At 42.4% G+C, this 15,879-nt stretch overlaps 1 protein-coding gene and 1 long non-coding RNA gene across 11 annotated transcripts in view; one reads left to right on the top strand and one right to left on the bottom strand.

Annotated features, from left to right (window-relative positions):
- Positions 1-3,754: 3,754 nt before the first annotated feature.
- LOC108532135 (uncharacterized) lies at positions 3,755-10,125 on the bottom strand. Its single transcript, XR_001886371.1, has 3 exons — positions 10,002-10,125; positions 4,390-4,831; positions 3,755-3,981 (listed from the first exon to the last, which is right to left on the bottom strand). It is a non-coding gene; the product is annotated as an uncharacterized LOC108532135 (long non-coding RNA).
- The window catches only part of TNC (tenascin C), a 101,258-nt gene continuing 92,953 nt past the window's right edge, over positions 7,575-15,879 (top strand). For all 10 annotated transcript variants that reach the window (XM_017875902.1, XM_017875904.1, XM_017875905.1 and 7 more), the window contains exon 1: positions 7,575-7,842. The gene's annotated coding sequence lies outside the window, so the exon portion shown is untranslated. The remainder of the gene's footprint in view (positions 7,843-15,879) is intronic.

Below are 15,879 nucleotides of genomic sequence, written 5' to 3' on the forward strand. Positions count from 1 at the left end.
ACTTAATAAAACAGAAATGTATTCTCTTAAAATTATGGAGACCAGAGGCCTGAAGTGAGTTTTAGTAAGCTAAAATCCAGTTGTCAACAGACCTGGTCTTTCTGGGGGCTCCAGGGGATAATCCATACTTTGCCTCTTTCAATTTCTGGTGTCTGCTGGCATTCCTTGGCTTATGGCCACACCACTCCAATCTCTGTTCCTTGGTCACACTGCCTTCTCCTCCTCTGTAGTCAAATCTCTCTCTGCCTTCCTCTTATAAGGACACTTTTAAGTATATGCAAAACAATCTCCCCGCCTCAAGATCCTTAACTTAGTCACAGCTCCAAAGTCCCTTTTGCCATACATGATAATATTCACAGATTCCATGGATTCGAACACACATCTTGGGAATCCTTATTCAGTTTCCCATGGCCCTTCCTTTATCCCTGTGAAGTAAGTATTCTCCTCCTTTACAGACTCAGATACAAGATGGGGTCACGTAAGTGAAGGAAATTGAAAAAGGTCAAACACCAATAAATGGCAGAGCTAAGATTGATCCCATCTGTCTAGTGTCAGATCATGAGTTTCTTCTTTATACCACTATACCCCATAAAACTGATAAAATAATACTCTTTATAGATGATTCTGCAATGGAAACCTGAAGAGCCCAGTAGCCCAGTAATTTTTATGTGCGGACCTTCTGTGAGACCACATACCAGCTGTGTGACTTTCAGCAAGTCTCTTGATCTCTCCTCACCTCAGTTTTCTCACTTGTAATAGGGGAATAGTCTGGTGTGAGGACTGAGATAATGCCAACGCCTTGTCATGTTATTAGCAAATACAAGTGGGTGTATTTGTCACCACCCCTACCATTGGAAGGCTATGGGGCAAGGAAGTAGTCAAGGTTAGGACTGCCCAGTATGTGCTCACTAAAATAAGGAGGGTCAATTTACTCTCCGCCTTAGGAAGGGCAAGGGACAAAGGGCCAGCCCAGAGTACTTTCCAAGGAGGAGAGGGACACAAATACCTATGTGATACCAGTCCATCAACCTCTAGGACCTGCCGAGGGAGCTTCTGGCTCTGAGGCAAGTGAAACCACCCAGCTGACTCTGAATCAGGGAAATTTTTCCACCTGAGAAACAGAATGTACAAGGCTTGAGAGACGATTAAAAATAATAATACCTTCTATTGACTGGATGGGCAAATGTCGTTCTACTTTTCAAAGGAAGTTCAAACTATTTCTCTCTCTCAGAGCAATACTAAACATCCTTTCAGGAAAATACTCATTTCAATGATCTCTCTCTCTCTCTCTCTCTCTCTCTCTCTCTCTCTCTCTCTCTCTCTCTCTCTCTGTGTGTGTGTGTGTTGCATGTGTGGATGGAGGGAAAATTTATGAAGAACATTAGAGCACACAGGGTGACTAGTACAGTTCAGTCAACCTGAAAATCTTATGTCCCATGATGAAAAGAGCTGTATATTTTTATTTGCATGTACCTTTGTTTTATAAACACTTCTTATTTTAGTGAGCACATTTGTGAAGCATACCTCTGACATTATCTTTTCCATCATTTTACAGATGAGAAAGTAAAGGCTCAGAGTAGAATAAGTGACTTATCTACAATAGCCAAAGGCCCCCATTTTGAGATTACTTACAATGTGGCAAGCAACAGCATAAACTTTTGACTAAGTATTGTTCTTTTAATCCTGATGCTAGCTCCAAGGAGTATCAGTTATCATTGTACCCGTTTTACAGATGGAGAACCTATAAGAAAGGTGTTAAGTAATTTACCCAAGGCTCTACTCCTTTTTGAAGCTACTATTGGTTCAATTAAGGTTTGAAACCAAGTCCATGCTAGGTAATCCCAAAACTCCAAGATTAGCACAAATAGGGTCAAAGCAAAATAACCAAAATCTTGCCTCATCAGATCTTTATGCACAAGCTCCTAATCACTCAATCTGGTTCACGAATCGAAGAATGTCATCTTTGCCTTTGGGCAATTGTTACATTAAATACATAAGAAAGCACTGACAATAATAGAAAATTGGGAGCTGGAGTCCTCTTGGTGGGTTTGAATCCTCTTGCTACTATTTATTACCCATGCACCTTGGTCGTTTCTCTAACCTCTCCACATCTCACACACCCCATCTGCAAAATGGGAACAATGATAGGACTAACCCAATAGGCTCATTGTAAAGATTAAATAATTTAATACATCCAAACTGCTTCAACAGTGCCTAGATCATAGGAAATACTCAATCAGCGTTAGCCACTGTTATTCTTTGTGGTCCACAAAAGAAATCTTAAGAAACCTAAGAGAGAAGGAGAAGAAGCAAATTATACTTCCTCACAAGTATCCAACCCAGCTGTGGAAAATCAAAGAAAGAAATTCAATTTGCATTGATTTCAAAGCTATATATTCCCTCTGTGACCTGTATTAAGCCCAAGATGGTTTGACCCACTTGTATTCATCACCACAGCCTGAGCTCAGACCGGTAAACATGATCAAAACTGCCTCCTCATCCCTCTGTTGGAAATATACAACTCCAGATCTTCTAATTTAGATTGGGCAATGCTAGTTTTTTAAACTCTCCCTCTTTCCCTTCAACCTCCAAAGAGGCAGTCTTTAGAATGTTTTAACAAGACAGCACTAGGTGGCTTCAACTCCCCTCTCCCTGCTGCTAGTCCCTGTAAAGCCCAGAAGCATTTCAGATAGAAGTGGGGGTTCCATGCTTTCATAAGCACAATAGAGCCATGGAGAGATTGAGCTATCTATTGGGATTTGGGGGTTGGAGGGCGGGGAAGGGAACCACATCATTTAGCATCAAAAAACTCTACATAGGGCATCCCAGTTTGCTAAGCACTTTGCTTATATCCTCTTTCTTGGTCTTCATACCAATTTTGAAAGGTACTCAAGGTACAGATTTTTATCTCAGTTTTATAAAACAGGAAACCAGATGGATCCCAAGAAGAAGAGGAGGAGCTTAAGAGAGGGGAAGTGCTTTTCTCAAGGTAATTCACAGTGAAAGCAGTTGGGCCAAATGGAACACAAAACTGTGTGATAATATCATATATTTTCCACTATGCAGCCAATTAGTTAATCAGTCAATCATTTCACGGGAACTTTAATCGACCTCCAAGTGTTTGGGGTCTGTACAGGCGAAAAGTACAGTCCTTGCCCTCAAGGAGTCCTCACAGACCAGCTGGGCAAATGAATGAGTAAATCGATGATCACAGTTAAGGTTTCTAATCATTTCATAAAAGTCACTTCAAGAATGTTTTTGTTGCTTACCTCCAAAATCTGTGACAGGTCATATGCTGTTTTAAAAACTATGATATGTAGGAACAATATTCAAAATAATTAACAAATAATATGGCATAGGCAGCAGCCATCAACAGATGCTGGCAACAAACAGAACTGCTGACAAACAGACAGAAAGGCACACTGCCTATCCTCAGGTGTCCATGATCTAGCAGGGTAAACAGGCAATGGAAATAAAATGTGTAATATGCTAAAAGTTAAAAAATGGTGGTGTGAATGAGCATGAAGGAGAGGCCCTTCTCTCTGGATGTGAAGGTCATTAAAAACTTTGTTAGAAGAGTATGAAGGAACTCTTGAAAAAAAATAATAAGGAATTTGTCATGGCAATAAGGCAGGGTTCTTCCTAGGGAAGTGAATGTGCAAAGGCTTGGAGACTTCTAAATTATTTCTTTAGATTTTACTTGAGAGTTTTGAGTTTCTATAATCCCTGGGAATTCCCCACTTGGTAACCAGGACCCTTGGGGTCAGCGGGGAAAGGGATTTTCCCAAAGTCACACAGCAAATTGATGCAGCATCAAGACTTGGACACTCAACCAACGCTCTCCCCTCTGCTCTGCTGACCATGCATGGCTTCTTGGTTGATGGTGCAGCTAAATTGCCATAGTCCATCCATCAGGGACGCTCTCATATGTCTTGCCACACACTCCATATGGTCTTTGACCTTGATTTTCTCCTTTGTTTTCTAAAGAAAAGTGAGAACAGATGGAAAAGAAGACCACTCAACAATGATCTGCAAGCAAGTTGGGAAACCTTGACTCTAACGAAATGCATTTAATTAAATGACTGGCCCACTGTGTGGGATCAGAGATCCATCCTGGCTTTGGAAAAGATTTCTGGTAATTATGGAGTTACATGAGACTTTTGGACCGGAGTTAGCACACCAGATGAGATGAATCCCGAGAAGAGGAGGAGGAGGTTGGGAACAGTGAAGGAGTACGTAATCAGAGTAGGAAGCAGGGGATTCCATGGGGAAGTGGACACTCAGCTTCCTCAGCACTAGTCCTGGCCAAAATTCCACTCATTGGCTGTTCTGTCTGGAAGAAAAAGTATTACATTTAACAGACCTTTAAGGAAATGAGAATGATCTCACCTGAGGCAAACCCCGACATTACTCTGGCCTCCAAACCACAGCCTCCACCAACAAGTCCTGAATGAAAATTGCAAACAAGCAACAATGAAATCAGTCTTTGGCAGGAAGCTCTGTGCAGAGGTGGTGTTTACACACATTCATTCTACCCTCTCAAGTGGAAAAAGAAAGTGCTTATGCTTCTGAGAAGGATGCAACCATGAGGGATCAGATGCCAAGAGGTATGGCCTCTGCCAAACAGGAGGATAAATGGTTCTTCATTTCCATAAACTTCCTCTGCTGTAATGTCTAGTGTGGCTTGGTTACTCAGTTCTAACTGTGACAGTTTTCTTCCTGGAAAGCAGGCATAGTGGCTTCAGACAAGTCATTCTTCCTCTCAGTGCCCCACTTTCTGATCTGTGCGATGGAAGCATTGTACACAATAATCCAGTTTCCTTTCCAGGTTCTATGGTTGTAAAAGGAAGAATTTAATTATAAAGCACAACATGTCAAACATTTATTTGTTCCTCCATTACTTCATTCATTCTATAAACATTTACTGAGCTTCTATGATACCCAAGGCTCTATGCCAGGTACAGAAAAAGCAAGTGTGATCACCAATCTCAGGAAGCCTAGAGTCTAGAAGGAAAATCTAGACATGCACATGTTTAATTATACCACGTTGATGCAATGGATATCCTAATAGAGTTACAAATGCCATAGTGCATAGAAGCATTTCTTCCTAGATGGATTTCTTCCACTTAGGAAGCTCCATAGTGAAGTCAGATCAGAAATGGATGATAAATAGATGTGAGGACATGGAGGTGAGGAGCCTAGGGCATCATCCTAGCATGAACAAAGGTTGGGGATATTATAGAGTACATGGTGCATATGGACCCATCTACCAGAAACAGAGGCTGTGAACAGTACAGGGATGGAAAACACATCCTTGTCTGGGCCCTCCTTACTCAAATGCCAAAAAGCTATATAGCTTAAGATGCCACATAGCTTTTTGGAGAAAATACCTTTTACAAGTAGCCTCTCCTAAAAATGCATAAATAATCTCTTCTCCATGTTATCAGAATATACTTATATGATAGTTGTTAACTTAATCCACAATGGTATTCCTGTTTGTCACCTCCAGTAGCCTTTTCCTGCTTTGAGGGCCAGCCTGGTCATATTTGGCTTTAGTTTCCCTGTGATTGGCCATGCCACTTGTGGTAGACACCAATTAATAATTGTAGAATCCTAAGAGAACTGGGGAGAGGAGTTCGAGTTTGAGACATTCCCGAAAAAAGCCATATCTATCATCTAGTTTTCTAGCATGCACTCTTGTCTTATTTAAAAACTCACATAGAATTATAAATATATTGATTATATGTTATATACAAATATAGTTTATATACCATAGGAAATATATTGTACACTATTCTAATATTTTACTCCCTAACCCAAGAGATTAACTCAGTAGCCTTAGGAAAGCCAGGAGGCATGGAACCACTCACTGCTGGTTGAGACACAGCTTCATGCTACTGAAATATCCTTTGGCTAAAGCACAGAATGTAAAACTTCCCAAACAACTAACATTTGAATCAGCCAAAATGGATCAAAAGTTCAAATGAGCAGTTTTATGACATGACTATTTATGGGCTTTCTTGCTCTCCGGGAGGGGTCACTTTAGCAGAGAATCCTAAAATACTACAGCCAAAGCACCGTAGGATGACCTAATCATATCTTTTTTTTTTTTCAGAGAAACTGAGGCCCACAGCCACAATAATAACTGTGGGGATGATATCACTTAATATTGAAAATAAGTGAATAATTGAGACCTCCGTTATTAGTAGCTATTTTTTAAAAAATCAAAGGTCTCTCTTAATTAGCTTTACGGAGCAAAGAAATGTATTTTCCATATTCAAATATGGCTGTGATTTCTACACAAATGGTGTTAACTATCTAATACAGCATTAAACGTTGTTTAAATATCCTCATACCCTATTCCTAAATAGTAACGTGTAATAGAACTCTGGAGCCCGGTGTTGTAATATAAACACTTCCCAGGTGTATTCCCTTGGTGAAGTTTCATTGCTTCTCTAAACCTCAGTTTTCTTCTGTGAAAAAGAGACACTTGTGCCTATCCTACTTACTGGTTGCAAGATATAATAAAATAGTGAACAAAATACTGTTCATAAAGTACCCTGCACAGCACCTTATTAAAGACTTAATAAGGGAGGGCTCAATGGTAGTTGCATTTTGAATTACATTTGATGTTTCATTTTCCTCCACTGTCACAAACTACTATGCTCTGTGACAGGCTCAGAAGTCTCTAGGCGCGGATGAAGCGCTACTTCTCCACTCCCTTAAATGCCCCTGTATGCCCTGCGGATGCTCAGTGCATGCTAACCACCAAATGAACGAATGACTCAGAGCTTGGAGGAAATCCACGGCAGGCTGGAAAGCAAAGGCGCAGCTTATGGCTCAAGGATTAGGTTGTTACCTTTTTAAATTATTGCTTTTCTTTAAAGAAAAGGCTGTGGGGACGCCTTTCAGCACTAAGAGAAAACCTCAGAAACCGTTCCCCTGGAGACCCAGCTGAGAAGACCACACCAGGCACAGGGCATGAACAATGTCAAAAAGCCACTGCTCTGTAGGACACTGGGGCTAGAACAAAGATGCCTCTCAGCAGCTGGGCAAGGCTGGCTGCCACATAAGAAATGCAGGGCTGATATGAGCCTCCCGCACGGTCCCCACCTGCTGAGACCTAATCCTGGGTTATCTCTCCGCTGGCCCAGAGAAACCTGAAACGCCCCAGGCTTTTGAAGGGCTTTATCTCCTCTTTCCAGGAACTGGGCTCAGTCCCTGTACTCACTCCGAGGTGCCACTGAGCAGCTGCTGCCCAGAGCCTAGGCGAGCCCTGGTCCCATTTCCAGCTTGACCAAGTACAGGAGGGGAGCCAGGGCTGCGGATCCTGCTCCCTCTTGCTCCCCGGGCATCCGTCTCACAATTAGAAAACCCGTGTGGGGAGCAAAGCAAAAATCACATTTCACTAACAACTACTCGGGTCGGGGGCGGGGAGGCGGGAGGGGAAGCGGGAATTCCTACTTTCTCCATAAATTGTATGCAAATGGGTTCCTTCCCTGGCCGAGAGCCAGGAGTGAGTGCGTCTTTCATGAGCTAACCTTGTTCCGCTGGGAGGGCTGTTCCTTTAATTCGCCAACTGAAAAAGTGGGAAAGGATGTCTGGAGGCGAGGCGTCCCATTACAGAGGAAGGAGCTCGCTATATAAGCCAGCCAAAGTTGGCTGCACCGGCCACAGCCTGCCTACTGTCACCCGCCTCTCCCGCGCGCAGACACACGCCCCTGCCTCCGTGGGCACAAAGGCAGCGCGGTTGGGGGACTCGGGACCGCGCACGTGGGAACCTCCGCTGCTTCCCACTCCAGGTACTTCTTCCAAGGATCTAGGTCTCTCCCCATCAGAAAGGTAAGTCTGTTTTTCCCTCATCACTACAGATCCTTATGATGTACGGATTGCATTCCTCGTACCAAATAAGTTGTGGTTTTATATTATAATTATAAAACGTTTGGGTGGGTTTTTTTGTTTGTTTTTCCGCTGCTGGAAAAAAAAATGAGTGTGTATTGGTTGTGATCAGATGCACCTTGACTGTTCTGGTTTTGTAATTTTGTTTGTTTTAACTTTATGAATAGTCAGACTTGGAAGGAACTTTTCGTAAAGTTGTTATTTTCAGCTGTTCTGCAGAGGAAAAGTAAGAATTTTCTCTTAAACTTCCCCCCTACTTCTAGCCTGGCTGATTCACCTGTATATATATTTCATTTTGAGGGTTAGGGAAGTAGAGTTTTAAGGTAGAGTTTGCTCATAGCCTGCCCCTGGGATGGGTTAGAGGGACTTTGATAGAGGAGTGCAGGGAGAATACAAAAGTTTACATCTAAACAGACCTTACATAAAGTTTACAAACAGTTTTGTACCCATTCCCTCATTTGCTCCTCAAAATATTCACCCTGGAGATAAAAGTTGGGGGACAGAAGAGAGGAGGTGGCTCCTGGGCCAGATGAGTAACTGCCAGACAGCTAGAAAGTGGTGGAGAACAGCTTTATTGGGGTGCCTAGGGCCAGCAGCATCCCACATGTCTCTAGAATCACCTCCTCCTCCTCACCTCTCATCACAGAAAGATCTGAGCAACAACTTCCCCCAGGTATGGGAACCCTACTGCCCCTGGTGTACTTTGGAAAGAATGCAGGGTTTCTTCTCACCCATCAGTGTTGTAAGAGGAATAAGAGCTTACGTTTGAAGCCAGAGGTGTTTTGTATTCTCCCCACCACCATACATACGACCCTGAGAAAGATACATCGCCTCCTTAATCCTCAGTTTTCCCATCTCTAAAATGGGAACAATAGCGTCTGCTGTCGTTTTGAGGAGAAAATGAGGTATAGAAAGATCAGCAGTGACTGCTCAATAACTGGAAGTTTGGATAATCATTGTCATTGCCAAAAACTGCCATCACTCTGGAAGTTAAAAGAGGCACTTAGCCAGTGTTGGATCGTTTCTTGTGTTTTGTTCCTCAGCCCAGCCCCAACCCCCACTTTTTATCTCACCCAATCTGAGAGTGTCTCACCAGGCTGGCAGGTCTGAGACTTGGCTATATTTTACAAGCAGGAGGTTGTGTTGGCACAGGTTGGAGAAAAGGTAGCAGCCCGGGGCTGGATGTTAATGTCAAATACTGATTCTAGAACGTCAGGAGGTTTTGAGTTTAGGCATCTGCAGATTCTAAAGCTGACAGCTATGAAGTACGATGCTGTTGGAAACTCTTTGGAAAGCTTTCTGTCTGGAGGGAGAGCAGGACAGGGAGCCCCACTTGAAGAATGAATGCCTCTTTTCATGTTTTGTAGACTTTTCCCCATTTTACAGAGCTTTCCCATATGTGCTTTAGAAAGGAAAAATACTACCCACCCCAGCCAGGCAAGCTCGATTCAGGACTGAAGATTTATTCAGTCCTAGATAACCCAGTGAAGAGTTTCTGGCATTGTACACATACAAGCCATTTGCAGGATATGTAAGTTAGCGTGCTTTGGCCCTTGCATTTCAGGAAGGTGACTGCTTTGGGGGGAAGAAAAAGGTGCACAATATGAGTATTCTCTGGTTTGCTCAAACAGAGTAAATTGGACAAGGATTGAAAGGGATGTTGCCAAGCTCTACAGTCATTAAATATTTTTTCCTCTATGCTTTGTTTTAAAAACCTAGCTTCTCTATTTTATCTCCCACCAACCTCCTCCTTCCTCGCTCTAAGAAGTTACTAACCTTTCAGCTGTCAGCTTTGTCATTCATATAATGGAGATGACAAACTATGTCTCACAGGGCTCTTGCAACATTCAAATGACATAATACATGGCAAACTCTTGGCATAGTACCTGCCACATATTAAGTGTTCAATAAATGGAAACTTTTCTCTGTTTATCATTTTACAAGGACTTGTCCAAGATTAATGTTCTAATATCATGATTTTTAAACTTATTTTTAATGATGGAAATATTCACTACATGAATTTACGGCAAAACCCCAGTATATGACAGGTAAATGCAGGGCTGCTTTAGTTGAAGTGAGGTCACAGGGTCTAAAACTTATACCTTTGCTCTTAGCCTCTGTGACATTGCCACAGAATGTCCAATGACAAAAAATACAGTTACAAATCATGAAACCAGGCTGCGTGCATTCTGGTTGCCCTTCTACCCTTCAACAAGGATTTTTGCGCCTCTGAGTCACCATCTGTAACAGAAGTAAAAGCAAGTCCACAAATAGTGCAATAGACAGGAATATATATGAGAAATTTAAAAGGTTTAACAACGTCTATTTTAATTAATTCTAATGACAATGATAGCCAAAATATATGATGAGCCTACTTTCTAAACTGTAGCCCTTTGTGGGATCATGCACAGCATGTCTCTGAGGTGTGGACTATATCTGTTGGACAAAGAGATGGCTTCAAGAACAGGGAGACTGAATAAATTTACTAAGGTCCTAGAACTTGGAGTGACAGAGCCAGGTTTCACACCCAGGACCCCGTGATCACCAAGTCATAGGTACATTCTGCCATGTTCCTTCTGAATGCTTCTCTGCTTCTTGCCTGCCTTTAGAAGGAAAACACTTCCTTCCTGACTAAATATGCCCCTCCGGGCAGACTGTGGCCACCCATAAATACAGCAGTAGCGTGACCATATAACCAGAATGGAATTTGGAAAGAGAATTCAAGATGACAGAATGAAAACATATCCCCTTAATCCTACCCTTTCTAATGCTTACAATAAATTAAGAGCACATATTCTTTTCTCTCTCTGTAGATTTCTATAGACACCTAGCTGTGCTTTCTTACAAGAAAAAACATCCACTGGACCAAAGCGCAACCCTCTTCATGCTGAAGCCACTTCAGTTTGAAATGTGAAATGTCTAGTTTGCAAACATTTAGTTAGTTCAAAATAGACGTCCTTTTGTGATGGTAAAACATGCAAACACAAAGTTGATAGTGAGGACTATGTGTGACATATGTAATAGGAGGGTTTGCCAACAGTTTCTCATTTAATTCTCACTCTAACACTACAAATTATTAACTACTAGCTCAATTTTGTGGCTAAAGAAATCAACACTCAAGGAAGTTAGGTGACTCATCTGAGGTCTTTCTGTAATTGAGGGGCAGAGCTGGCTTTGACCCAAGCTTTCTAACTAATACCCTACTCTTCTTTCTGCTGTGCTACATTGCCTTCTGAAGTCAGGCTGTGCTGACCAAGTTTAGAACCTTTAATGGTGTCTTTCAGTGAATGATCAAGATGGTGGAGAAGGCCCCAGTTGTCATTGGTGCCTATTGATTTTACAGAATAGCCCTGCATGTATCATTTTTCATGGTTCTCAGCAAAGGTCAGGTCTCAGTGGTGCAACTCTCTGCCTGGAAACAGGAAAGTTCAAATTTCAGCCCCTGGAAGAGAGAAGAATGAAACTAGAGGTAGCAGTCAGGTCACTCCTGCTAATTTTCCATCTCAGAAAAGTGGGCACACAGGTGAGCCAAACATCTGGTTTTAAAAGGGCTGATTGGTAGGTAAAGTGAAATCGGCCTTGGGGCCATGAATCCCAGGACAATTTGGAAATGGTTGTAGGCTCCAAGCCACAATTTGAGCCACAAATTCAGGGGAAGCCTGGGAGAGGAAGATTATGATTCAAATACTTCTCACTCTGAGAAGATTGTAGGGAATCCCCTTGAATCTTATCCCGGTCCAGTTTGAACACCTTCAACATGTGGGAAATATTAGATGAAGGCTCCCTTCCAAGAAGGAAAACCCCCCTCAAAGTGTGATGTAACCAGCCGCCTGCAAACCCCAGGCCATAATTCTATTCAATGTAAAAGACAGAGATGGTGAACTTACCTACCTTCGGGGGCTATACATGCTTTGTGACTTCTCTGTAAAGGAGAAAAGTCTGCATACCAACCTGATTCTAATCCTAGTGGCCAGACTTTTTTCAGTTATGCCCCTAAGCCTAAACTCCATTCCCTCCACCTTGTCTCTCATTTCCAGCTTCTCCTCCACTTTAGAAACAACTCTATCACCATCGTTACTCTCTTTGACCCTTCACCATGGAATAAAAGCAAAATGTCCAAGTCAAAAGCAGATTGTGAATGGAAAATCCCTTCCATGTGCATTTTCAGTCTATCTGTGAATGGAGATTTTAACAATATGTATTTCATGCCATGTTGTCTCAGAATTTTGAAATTTCCTGAAGTTCATAGGTCCTTCATGATATAGCCATGGTAACTCAAATAGCTTTGTTTGGTCCTTTAACCTTCCCCAAATACCCTACACCAAGAGCCAGAGATATATCATGAGCTCTGAACATAGATAGCTTTGTTTCAGAATTAACCATTGCTCACCTCTAACCCTAAAGCTGGCTACTGCTAACTTCGACAAGAATGTGTCTGAAATGTTCTCCTAGGAGAATCCTAGGGGATAATCATAATAGCTAATATTTACTGAGGACTCTACAGGCATCATGCCATTTAGTCAACCATAGCTTCTAGTAAGTCTTAACACCCACCCCATTCAAGTATGCACAATGTGAGGCTAAAAACGTTTAAGTAGCTTACCCAATACCATGCAGAAAGTACTTGGTGGAGTCAAAAATCAAACCCGGTTCCCAGTCTTGAGAGGGTGTTCATAACCATTTCAGTAAGGAAGTCACGCTCAGCACCCTAATTCTATTCATCTTCTGATGAGAGAGGGCTAGACACAGCAAAGCTAAGAAAGAGACAAAAGCTTGTCTTTTGGGTCCTTGTGTTCTTTGACAGACTGGTTAATTTTGCTATCTCCAGCTTGCTCCTTCAGGCTTCACCTCTTGAAAAAACTGTAATTAAATGATCAGCATGTGACCCATAATGTAATATATTTTCTCTACTAGACTTTATGCTGCATGAGAGCAAAGCCCGATCCACATCACATCCCCGCAACCAGCCCGAGACCTGAAGCACAGACACACATAAGCAAGTGCTGCCCAAGGGAAGCCATGAATGCCCTGCAGACTGCCTGGAATCCCCCTGCTCCAGGTTCCCACTGAGCTCTACCCGTCCCCCACTGTGTGTGTCATAATTACCCCTATGATTGCCTTCCCTGCCACACTGGACTATACACCACTGAGGTCAAGAACGTTAGGGAGGCGGGAGCTTTGTCTACTGGAGTTTGTTTTCCCCAAAAAAGGTCAACCATGGGCAGACACACCATTAGCACAGTCCCCAAAGGAGATACCCAGGATTGTGGAATGGTCTTGTGAAGGTCGATGCACAGATATTGCAGAGGAGTGCTTTAACTTCTAGGTAGGTTACTATTTTCTTAAATCTCCTTAGGGAACATAGAATTTTCAAACTGTAAGGGCTCACGGGCAGCCTCTAAGCCAGAATCTTTCAGACTGGATTTTAAAAAGAACCTCAGAGGAGATTTGGGGGCTGCTGTGGAGAGACAGGGAAGTCAAGCAGGGGATTCTCCTCAACTTATATCAATGAAAGCCCCTCCACTTATCTGTTTTGTACACTGAGCCTCCTCATGAAATTTCATTTGATGAAAGGGTTCTGTGGGGAAAAAACAGAATGTTTTTGTAAATTGCTGGCCTAGGTTAGCATACCTCATTTTAAAGAGGGTGAAACTGAGACATAGAGAAGGGAAAGATCTTTCTAAGATCTTCCGCCAGTTGGCAACAGGGTCAGTGTGGAATCCCAGGTCTTCCGACTCTTGATCTTGGAAGCCAGGGACAATACTAAAAGTTTCAGAATTAAGACATTCTTTTAGAAAAGAAAAATGAACAGAGTCTTATTCTCTCAACAGCCTTAACTCATATGGACTGAGCCAAGGATGACTAGTATCTCTGTATTCATTATCTATTAATGCATACCAAATTACTTTAAATCAACACTCATTTATTATCTCATGGTTTCTAGAGGTCTAAGCACAGCTTAGCTGGATTTTCTGCCTCATGATCTCTTATGAGGTTATTGTCTGTGTTGGACAGGGTTGATGTCCCATCTAAAGGCTGAACTGGGGGATGACTGGCTTCCAAGCTTGCTGATGTGGTTGTTCGCTGGACTCTATTTCTTGAGAGATATTGAACTGAGGGCCTTAGTTCCTTGATGGCTGTTGGTCCAAGACCACCCTCAGTTCCTTGCCACATGGGCTTCTCCAACAAGGCCATTTACATTAACAAAGCCAATGAGAAAGAGTTGCCGGGCATGGTGGCTCACACCTGTTGTTAATCCTAGCACTTTGGGAGGCCAAGGCAGGTGGATCACTTGAGGTCAGGAGTTCGAGACCAGCCTGGCCAATAAGGTGAAACCCTGTCTCTATTAAAAATACAAAAAAATTAGCCTGGCATAGTGGTGGGCACCTGTAGTCCCAGCTACTCAGGAGGCTGAAGCAGGAGAATCACTTGAACTTGGGAGTCGTAGGTTGCAGTGAGCTGAGATCGAGCCATTGCACTCCAGCCTGGATAACAAGAGCAAGATTCCATCTCAAAAAAAAAAAAAAAAAAAAAAAAAGGAGAGAGAGAAAGAGTCTATAAGCAAGAGGCACATCACAATCCTGTGTAATCTAATCATGTTAGGGATATTCCATCACCTAGTCATATTCTGTGTGTTAGAGGAAAGTCGCTGGGCCATCCCACACTCAAGGGGAGGTAATTGCACAAGTATGAGAATGCCATGAGGCAGTATCAATGGGGTCACCTTAGAGTCTGCCTGCCACAGCCTCCAACACTCCAGTGTCACCAATTTCTTCTTATCAATGACAAGTTCACTCAACCCATCTGTACTCTCCCTGATGAGTAATAAAAAATTATGGCAGCCACTAAAGTGGACTAGTTTTTATTTAGCATCTTCCCATGTATATAGTGGAGTCAGGTGTTTTGATTAGTTGTTTTAACTCATTGGGTAGCCATAATTTCTCCTGAATTTCACCCCAGGGAGGGGCCTTTCAAGGCAATGATTCCAAGTTTATTTTATTCTAATAATTTTATTTACTAGTCAATGTGACCAAAACCAAAACTCATCCATTGTCCCCCTTCTCAATCTATTCCTCTCAGTAGATATAATAATAAATAGTAACATCTTTGATTAATTCTTTTTTCCTTACTATCCCCACATACAAAATATTGTAGTCTCTACTGCCTTGACAAGCAAATCTGTTCACTGCCTCCCCACTTGCTCCATCATCATCCCCTGCCCCACCTCCATTACCCCTGTAGTTCAGGTCTTGGTACCTCACAGATGGGCCGCTGCAACAGCTTTCCCACTGGCCCCCAGCAACCCAGCCCTCCCTTTCTTCAACCTGAGTCATAGAGTTAACATTCCCAGGCCTCAACATTCCAAATGCTTCTCCTCTGCCTGCAAAAAAACCCCCAGATATTCTGACATTCAAGATTCTCCATGATCTTGCTTCTGGTCTCTAAACAGATCCTGTACTTCAGCTGTAATTCATACTCTTCACATCAACCCTTTTATTCCTTTTATGTCCTTGTAAATGCCATTCCCTCATGCCTAGAATATCCTTTTTTATGTTTTTCACCTATTCATATTTTTCTCTCAAAATTCACTTCAGGCACCACTTCCTCCAGGTAAATTAGATGCCCTTTTACTGTCATCTCATTCTACCTATGTTTCTTTTTTTAAATCTGTCATCTCCTTTGTCATCCTGGAATGGACTGTCTGCTCCTCTTGACAATATGGTTCTTAAAAGAAAAAATTGTATCTGGTTTATCTGAAACCTAGCACAACCAGAATAAAGTTAATCTTTAGCAATTAACAGGAGTCTTTGCTGTGTCCCAGATTTGGACATCCTCTTCCTTAGCAGTTTGCTCAGAAAGCCCAGAACTTGAAGTTGTTTTCACGCTTCACCCACTGGCTTACAAATGTGCAGTGTGGTGACACAACATGTGACAGGAGGAAACCATCCCAGCCCTAGGACAGGAAACTGTCTCAGAACA

The sequence above is a fragment of the Rhinopithecus bieti genome, unplaced genomic scaffold (assembly GCF_001698545.2).
Source record: "Rhinopithecus bieti isolate Rb0 unplaced genomic scaffold, ASM169854v2 scaffold_9997, whole genome shotgun sequence".
NCBI classification, from domain to species: domain Eukaryota; kingdom Metazoa; phylum Chordata; class Mammalia; order Primates; family Cercopithecidae; genus Rhinopithecus; species Rhinopithecus bieti.